Genomic DNA, 7,674 nt, shown 5'->3' on the forward strand with positions numbered 1-7,674 from the left:
TTGTAATTGTGTACTTACCAGTGCGAGTCACACTGTGTGTCACTCACTTCTCCATGAAATGGTCATTTATTTAAAGCAAATTTATAAAGAAATAGCTATATACAATATGATTTCATTTATATGACTTTGCAAACATGATACAACTGTAGGGCTGGAACAGAGATTGTGGCTTCCAGAAACTATACTGGGGGAAGGAGGAAAGATCACCTGTAAAAAGATAATGGGAGCTGTTTGGTGCAGTGATGTCCTCGCTATGTTGTTGTGCTGTTACTTAACTATAGATTTGTCAAAATTCACATCATCACCCATTTTAATGTGTGAATTTTACTGTATGCATATTATTCTTCAAAATGATTGGCCTAAGAATAATGAACTATTGAAGAATACAAAGATCTGGAACATACTGATAAAAAGATGAAAATGTGAAATGTGATTTATGCAAGGAAAACGTGCCTGTTATTTCTCTCTGTAGCAGACAGTGTCGCTTATTTCTTTCTGATTGGACAGATTTCAACTCTCTTACTCTTGACTTCGGTCCCGGCCTTTCCTTTAGTTATAATCGTTGTTGCATATTGGTTGTACATTGGCCTTCTCTTACGTGGCGGGCCCTGTTGCTTTATTTCTCACTTTTCTCTTTTGAGCCATTTCTTAGAGCCATGAATCTTTGTGCTATTTCTCATAGTTTTAAAATTTGATATATTCGAATATCTTTGACTGGACAGGCCCTGTAGGGTAATCTCAACTACTTCAACAAATGCATCAGGGTGCACATCTCCTCCTGGAGAAGACACGGTTTGTGAGAAAGGGAGAGAAAGAGGCTCTTTCCTTCTCAAGGGTGCTGAGAGTCCGGGAGGTGTTCACTGCTCTGAAGACGAGGACCACCTCCAGCTTATTTTTTCACATGAATGTAAGAGGCTGTCTTGGAATAGGGAGCCCGGGGAGAAATGCAGGCCACCAAAACCACATGGAGAGATGAAATAAAGGAAGAAGGAGACACTGTTCAGTATCTTCATTCTTTCAGTCACAAAAGTGATTAACTAGGTTCTAAGTGAACACGATCACAATAAGTAAGCTATATTTGCCTATACAAGGTGTTTGCTTTAACTGGTACTGGGAGTACTCAGTGGTATTCTCAACCTGCTGCTGCTCCCTGAGACTCTGGGCAAACCGATAGAATAACTGCTAAAAAGTCACACATGTCTGGGCACAAATGTGTCATGTGGTCTATTCTTTGACCAAGGACTGTGCAAGAAAGAGGACCACTCCCATGGTACTTGGGAAAGAGGATGAGAGGAACAGTAGTTCTTACTTTTCATAAAAAGGTATGTACAATGTATATAATTTCATTGAAGCTATTTGTACAATTTCATTTAAAATTTGCTTTGTTAACTGCTAAGCTGATACAAATAAATGTCAAAATATACACAACATCTAAATACAACAGGTTGGTCTGGAGCCAATAGAATTAAGCATAGGAAAGGGTTCAATATTTCATTTATTGGATTTGTCAATATTTATAGTAAGTCAAACGACATGTTTTTTAGCATGTCAGATGCCCTAGGTAGCTGTAGTTTCACATCGTCAAGCATAATATCATGACACTTCTAGATTTTTCTATACCAAGCCTATGTAAGAAGCGTAGAGGTAAAATTTGAAATTTGATATAAGAAAATTAAAAACACCTCTATCGCTGACAGATCTTCCAAACCAGAAAAATATTAATAGAAGATTTTTTTGATCCCAGAGAATTTTACCTACTTTAAAAAATACACAGTGTTTGTTTAAATTTCTCAATTCTTTTATTGCCTTCTTCATTGGTCATCATGACCTCTTGCATCTCAAACTTTGCTTTTGTGATTTCTTTTTTCCATCATCTAAAATACATATTTTGGAAGTTCTTTTATTTAGGATCTAGTGATAGCATAGCCATTTTGGTTAATTTTCTGAGAAGCCATTATTTTGCCGTCACTGTTAAAATGCATTTTCTTTGAGCAAATAATTCAAAGTGAATATTTATTTTTCTCTCTACATATTAAAGATATACACTGGTTCATAGCTTTCATTGTTGTTGAAAAGTCATCACCAATTCAAATTTGACTCATTTCTATGTCATCTCTCTACCTATATGCTATGATATTGTCTGCTGTTCTTAGTTTGTCTATGCTATGTTGGATTTTCTTTTTTGGTATATATTAATTAGTCTTCCCTACAATTCCTGAATTTGACTAGTTTTTATTAGTTTACTTATCTGTATCCCCCTCATAATAGTATTTTATATCTTATTTCTTCATTTTATCTCTTTTTCTTTAGCACTCCACTTCTATATATGATGATTCTTTTTAGAGTTGAATTCCTGCCCTTTAACTTCTTAATATTTTCAAAAATTTATTCCTCTATGCTGAGTTTTAGACAATATCTTCAAAAATTTCATGCAGTTTATAAATCCCCTCTTGAAATATGTTAAATCTGTGATTAAATTTATGAGCTCATCTTTTGATTTTACTATATTTTCAATTTATATATTCTCTTTGAAAGCATAAGTTTTTTTCAAATCTGATTTCTTGTCTTTTACTGATCTTTAGCTCTCTTTTAATCAAACATTTTTAGCATATTGTTTTATATTTTGGCCTAATTAATATGATATTCAAAGTTTTTTTTCAGTATTGATTCTGCTTTTTATTATATCCACTGGAACTTTTCATAATGTACTGTTTTCAATTGATGATTGTTATTATTAGATATGAATTTATATTGCATAGAAGTTTCTGTATGGAGGTGCTGAAGGTTAAGTTGAACTCTCATTGATATAATCAGCATTTCACTCTGCAAGTTTACTCTGTATATTGCTAATTGGGACTTCAGTAAAATGCACAGATAAGGTATTGTTTTGACCAAGCAGGTGCTGAGAAGGTAGGTGTATGCTCATCTCAGGATCCACCATGGTTATGAATTCTTAGGGTGAGACAGCTTTTCCTCGGCCTGAAGGTAGATTTGCTTTGGCAATCCTTCTTTCTTCTCTTTTCCAGACTGCAGTAACCGGCTCACTGTGACGCTTAGATATGTCCATCGAAGTCCCCTTTTAGCAAAAGCTCTTACTTGATACTTCATTTTGTGGGGATATTATCTTTTATCTCCCGTTTCTAGTGTCCTTCAAAACTAAAAACAAAGTTGAAATTCACTTGAGTTTTTCAGGTGCTTCAGGATAAAACCCAACATTTCCTGAGGTCGTTCATTGTTCTTGTTTTTGCACAATGGTGACTCTGCAGAATCTTCACTCGTCCTTATCAATCGATATAATAAAAATATTTTTAAATACGTCTTTTATCCAGAATTTTTTGTTCCCACTTGAAGGGTCAGTTTGTACATCTTCTTGGCTGTACAACAACAGACAAGAATTCTCCATGCACTGCCCATTAGCAGCTGGCTGCTGAGAATTCTGTGGACACTCACAAACCCCACGTGGGTGATTTGTTCTCCCAAGTGCAGTACCTACAGCCAGAATACAGGCTCAGCTTTCAGCCTCTGTGAGCGATTGCTTAGATAAAGGAAGAGTCAGTTTTCTCTGAGACTCAATGGCTTGTGGATCTAGGGATAACAGAGGCAGTTCAGCCCTAGTGTTCTCCGAGGCTCTGGATTTGAGATGGATTCGGAGGTCAGCTTCCCCCACTGCCCAGTCTTACTTCCTTCTCACTTTGTTCCTACATCAACAGTGCACACCAGTGAACACACCGCAAGCCAAGCTCAAATGCAAAGATCTCAGCTCACATCATTTCCTCCAACTCTGTGTAAGCTTCCATGGTGCTGGAAAGCATGGTAATGTCTATTCACAATCACTCTTGGCAAAATACAGAAAGAGGAATGCTACTTACTTTTTTGTTACATTTATGGCCAGAGTTCTTTCTCCTCATTCTCTTGGTTTGCTTTACTGTGACAACTTCTAATGGATGAGAAAACAGTCATACTGTAATTTCATCTTGGCTGAAGTAAATTATAAACTCTATAGTTTTTTATACTACAGCATAGTACAATCTACTACAGCAGATTTTACAGAAGACACTAAGGGCACGGCATTTAGTGACATTTTAAGGATTGGACGCTAAATGCTTTTATCTCAAACCAGCTCCCTTCACAAAAATTCATGGTCCATCCTCATACTACAGGTCTGCCCAAGAATGCAGCGGGAGCAACTGTGCTGTCTACATCCCGCCCACCACCTCCTCCTCTGGAAAGCAGTTGCCACCTAACCAAGTGGCAACTGGTCTGAAATTGCAAAGATATCAATACACCCGCTAATACTTCATCGCAATCAGCAGCCGTTTTGCAAATAATCAAATAGTATTTATGGATCCTGCTCATGCACCACGCTGCTCTCGAGGCACCTTTGTAGGATCATCATTAATTAGGATAATCAAATCTCTCTTTTATCTTCATTCAGTGATTACCAAGCCATTTTGTCAGGCAGATATTGCTCATTCATTATTATGACAACATTTATTTCTTACAAACTTCAAACAACATCTTTCTTATCTTCAATAGCACACAGTCTATTAGGAAATAGATACCTTTTTCCACACTGAATAAGTATAACTCAGAAAGACATTTCTAAATAATACCTTGTCTGGCTTTATGTGAAGTCTGTCTTATTCAATGCTTCATTCGACTGGAATCTACGAAGTGACTTAATTTGTCTTTTTAGTTAGAATAATTCTTCTCCTTTGCAAAGGCCTTTTGATGGATATCTTCTTGTCTGAAAGACAGCACTTTTTAAAAAACCTCAATGTCAGTTATCTGCTAACATATGTGTGTATATTTTTCTTAGTATGAAATTAGTCATAATGAGAGTGAATAATTGTATAAAATCAGAAGGAATAAAAGTACCCCTGACCAAGCAATACCTTATTTTAAGCTTAATCATAAAATTAATTGTAACATTTTAATAGGAACCACCTTATTTCCATTTCAGTGCCTCTTGGAATACGGACTTTGCATTTGAATCACCTGGAGGGACTTCGTTTTAAATGGTGATTCTCATTGCAAGTCCCAGTTCAGTTCGATGCTTGCTGGGCATTTTTGCAGTTTGCAGTTAATGTGAACGCCCATGTGATATTCTGGGTCATAAGGTTTTGCAAGGTGTTACTGGTGATTTGGGTGACACACAGCTCACCTACTTGACATCTTTCGGCATGTTTCCTCTGGATGCTCAGTCCCCTTGTCTACAGAATGAAGTTAATGGTACTTCTTCCTCAACAGGCTATTTTCTGGGTAGGCGTTTTTGAACCTGAGACCTGACAAAGACTTCTTATTCTGAATTTGTGGTTTCTTCCACGACACTGTTCCTCTACAGTTTAGAAAACTTGTGGTCCATTTGCTAGAACACATGCCATATTAATTTTAGAATGTAATTCTAACATCTTGCTCATTTCTTAGCCTCTTTGCAGCTACAATGTTCCCTTGGGATCATTTGAAATAGTGTGTGAGGTCACCATGTTAGTTGGGCTTCAGAATTTTTATTCATTTGAGGTTGCTTTTCATGTTATCTGTTCTCTATGTCTCCCTTAGATCTATTTCTTAATATTTGGGGTCTAGGAATATGCACTAATTTTAATGTCTGATCCTTGGTCTTTGGACACCGTTTTAAAAATCTTTCTTTGAACACTAGTGAATTCTTGCCTGAGATAATTATTTTTGTAACACTTTGCAAGGAAAACACCAGATTATAACTAGTGCACAAGAAATCTGTGCGTTTTCAGTTGCAAGATTTAAAAGTCTGGACTCTAAAGTGATCTGTTTTCCTAGTTTATGTAGGTGATAGTTTTACTGTGCAACTCTCCTGACCCCACTGTCAGATCTTTCACAGTCTATTGCCTTATTGCTAATGACATATGTTTTAGGCTTTCTGTTTTGGTAACATTTTCTCAGGATAATGTTGTGCATTAGTAAAGGCGACATTAGGTGTGTTCACAGATTGGTATCCAAATCTCAAGAGTTTTAAGTAGAATAAATTCAAATCTCCCTCAGCTGCAGTTGAAAAAAGTATTGCCAATTGTAGGTGACACTTCCTCAAGAAGATATTCATGGATACCGTCCCTTCCCATCCTATCTTCCAACCATCTTTAATGAGAAGCCTTCAGGGTTGCTATGGTGATCTCCATCAAATCAACAAAAGATTGTAAGAAGGCAAATTGCACTTCAGCTTCTGGGCCTGAAGTGCTGACACTGTTTCCATGTGTGTTATGACAGGGAGAATGCTTCCTGACAACCACATGGGAGCTGGCGGGTGGAGAGGTACAGCTTCCGGAAGTGGGACCTCTTCTCTGAAGAAATATTTGGTGGGCAGCTAGCTCTGCCAGGAAGCATTTAAGAATTTTCCAAATGAAAAATAATCATAATAGCAGAACTGGGCCAATTTCCTCAGTTGACTTGTTTTTAGTAATAAATGGAGTCATTTATCAAATTCCCAGAAGGATGGTGGAAAATAGGACCTAAGGGTGGACGATAGGACCTAAGCTGCTGTTCAATGTATGTAAATGTCAAAGTATGATATGAAGAAAGGAAGGTGTGAATTGTTGCTCTGGTGAAATTGCCACCCCCCATCACATGTTGAAATCCTACTCTCCTATGTGATGATATTTGAAGTTGGGAGTCTTGGAGACATGATTAGGTCATGAGTATGGAGCCCTTCTGATGGAGATTGGTGTCCCAGTAAAAGAAACCCTAGAGAGGTCTTTTACTATCTTTCTGTGATGGAGGACACAGTAAGAAGTTGGCAGTCTAAGACCTACAAGAAGGTCCACACTGAGCCAGGTGTGGTGGCACACGCCTGTAATCCCAGCCCTTGGGAGGCTGAGGCAGGAGGATCACTGTGTGAGACCAGCCTGGGCTACATAGTGAGTGCCAGGTCAGTCTCAACTACATAGTGAGACCCTGGCTCAAAAACAACAACAACAATAACAAAACACACATACACACACACACACACAAAAAAAACAAAACAAAAAAAGAAGGTGCACACTGAACCCAGCCATACTGGCACTTTGATGCCAGCCTTTCATCCTCCAGAACTATAGAAATAACTTTTAGTTGTTTGCATGCAGCCGAGTCTGTGGCTCTTGGTTAGACCAACATGAAATGAAGTAAGATATTGACTTTGAATTTTGAGATTCATAAAGCAGTCAAAACTAAATTTGACTTACTGCATGTACATTTTTCATGAGAGAATTACCATTATTTTCTTTATACTCTCAAATTATTTGTAAGTCATTGGTTTAGGTATTTGGAAAAGGAGACAGTGTTTAAGGTTCTTTGTATTATTCTGAATAAGTTTATTCTCAGCTCTGTGCCTCTTTGGTTACATAACCATGGATACATTGCTTGTTCTTTATAAATATCTCATTTCTTATTTTTACATTAGAGCTAATAATTATATCACTGTCATATGATTGCAGGGAGAATTAAATGATCAATATGTGTTAACTCCTTGCAGCAATGTGTAGTATACAGTTCAGGCTCAATCAGTGTTAGATATGATTACTGTCAAAATCTAAGCACATCAATTTTGCAGATGCTTGTGGTATGGGAAAGGAAAGAAATGAGAGTTGGGGGCCCGGGATTTAGCTCAGCGGTTCTGTGGCCTGCCTTGCAAGCCCAAGGACTCGAGTTGAATCCCCGGTACCA

This window comes from Fukomys damarensis, unplaced genomic scaffold (genome assembly GCF_012274545.1).
Source record: "Fukomys damarensis isolate Sample0158 unplaced genomic scaffold, DMR_v1.0_HiC HiC_scaffold_10, whole genome shotgun sequence".
Classification (NCBI taxonomy): domain Eukaryota; kingdom Metazoa; phylum Chordata; class Mammalia; order Rodentia; family Bathyergidae; genus Fukomys; species Fukomys damarensis.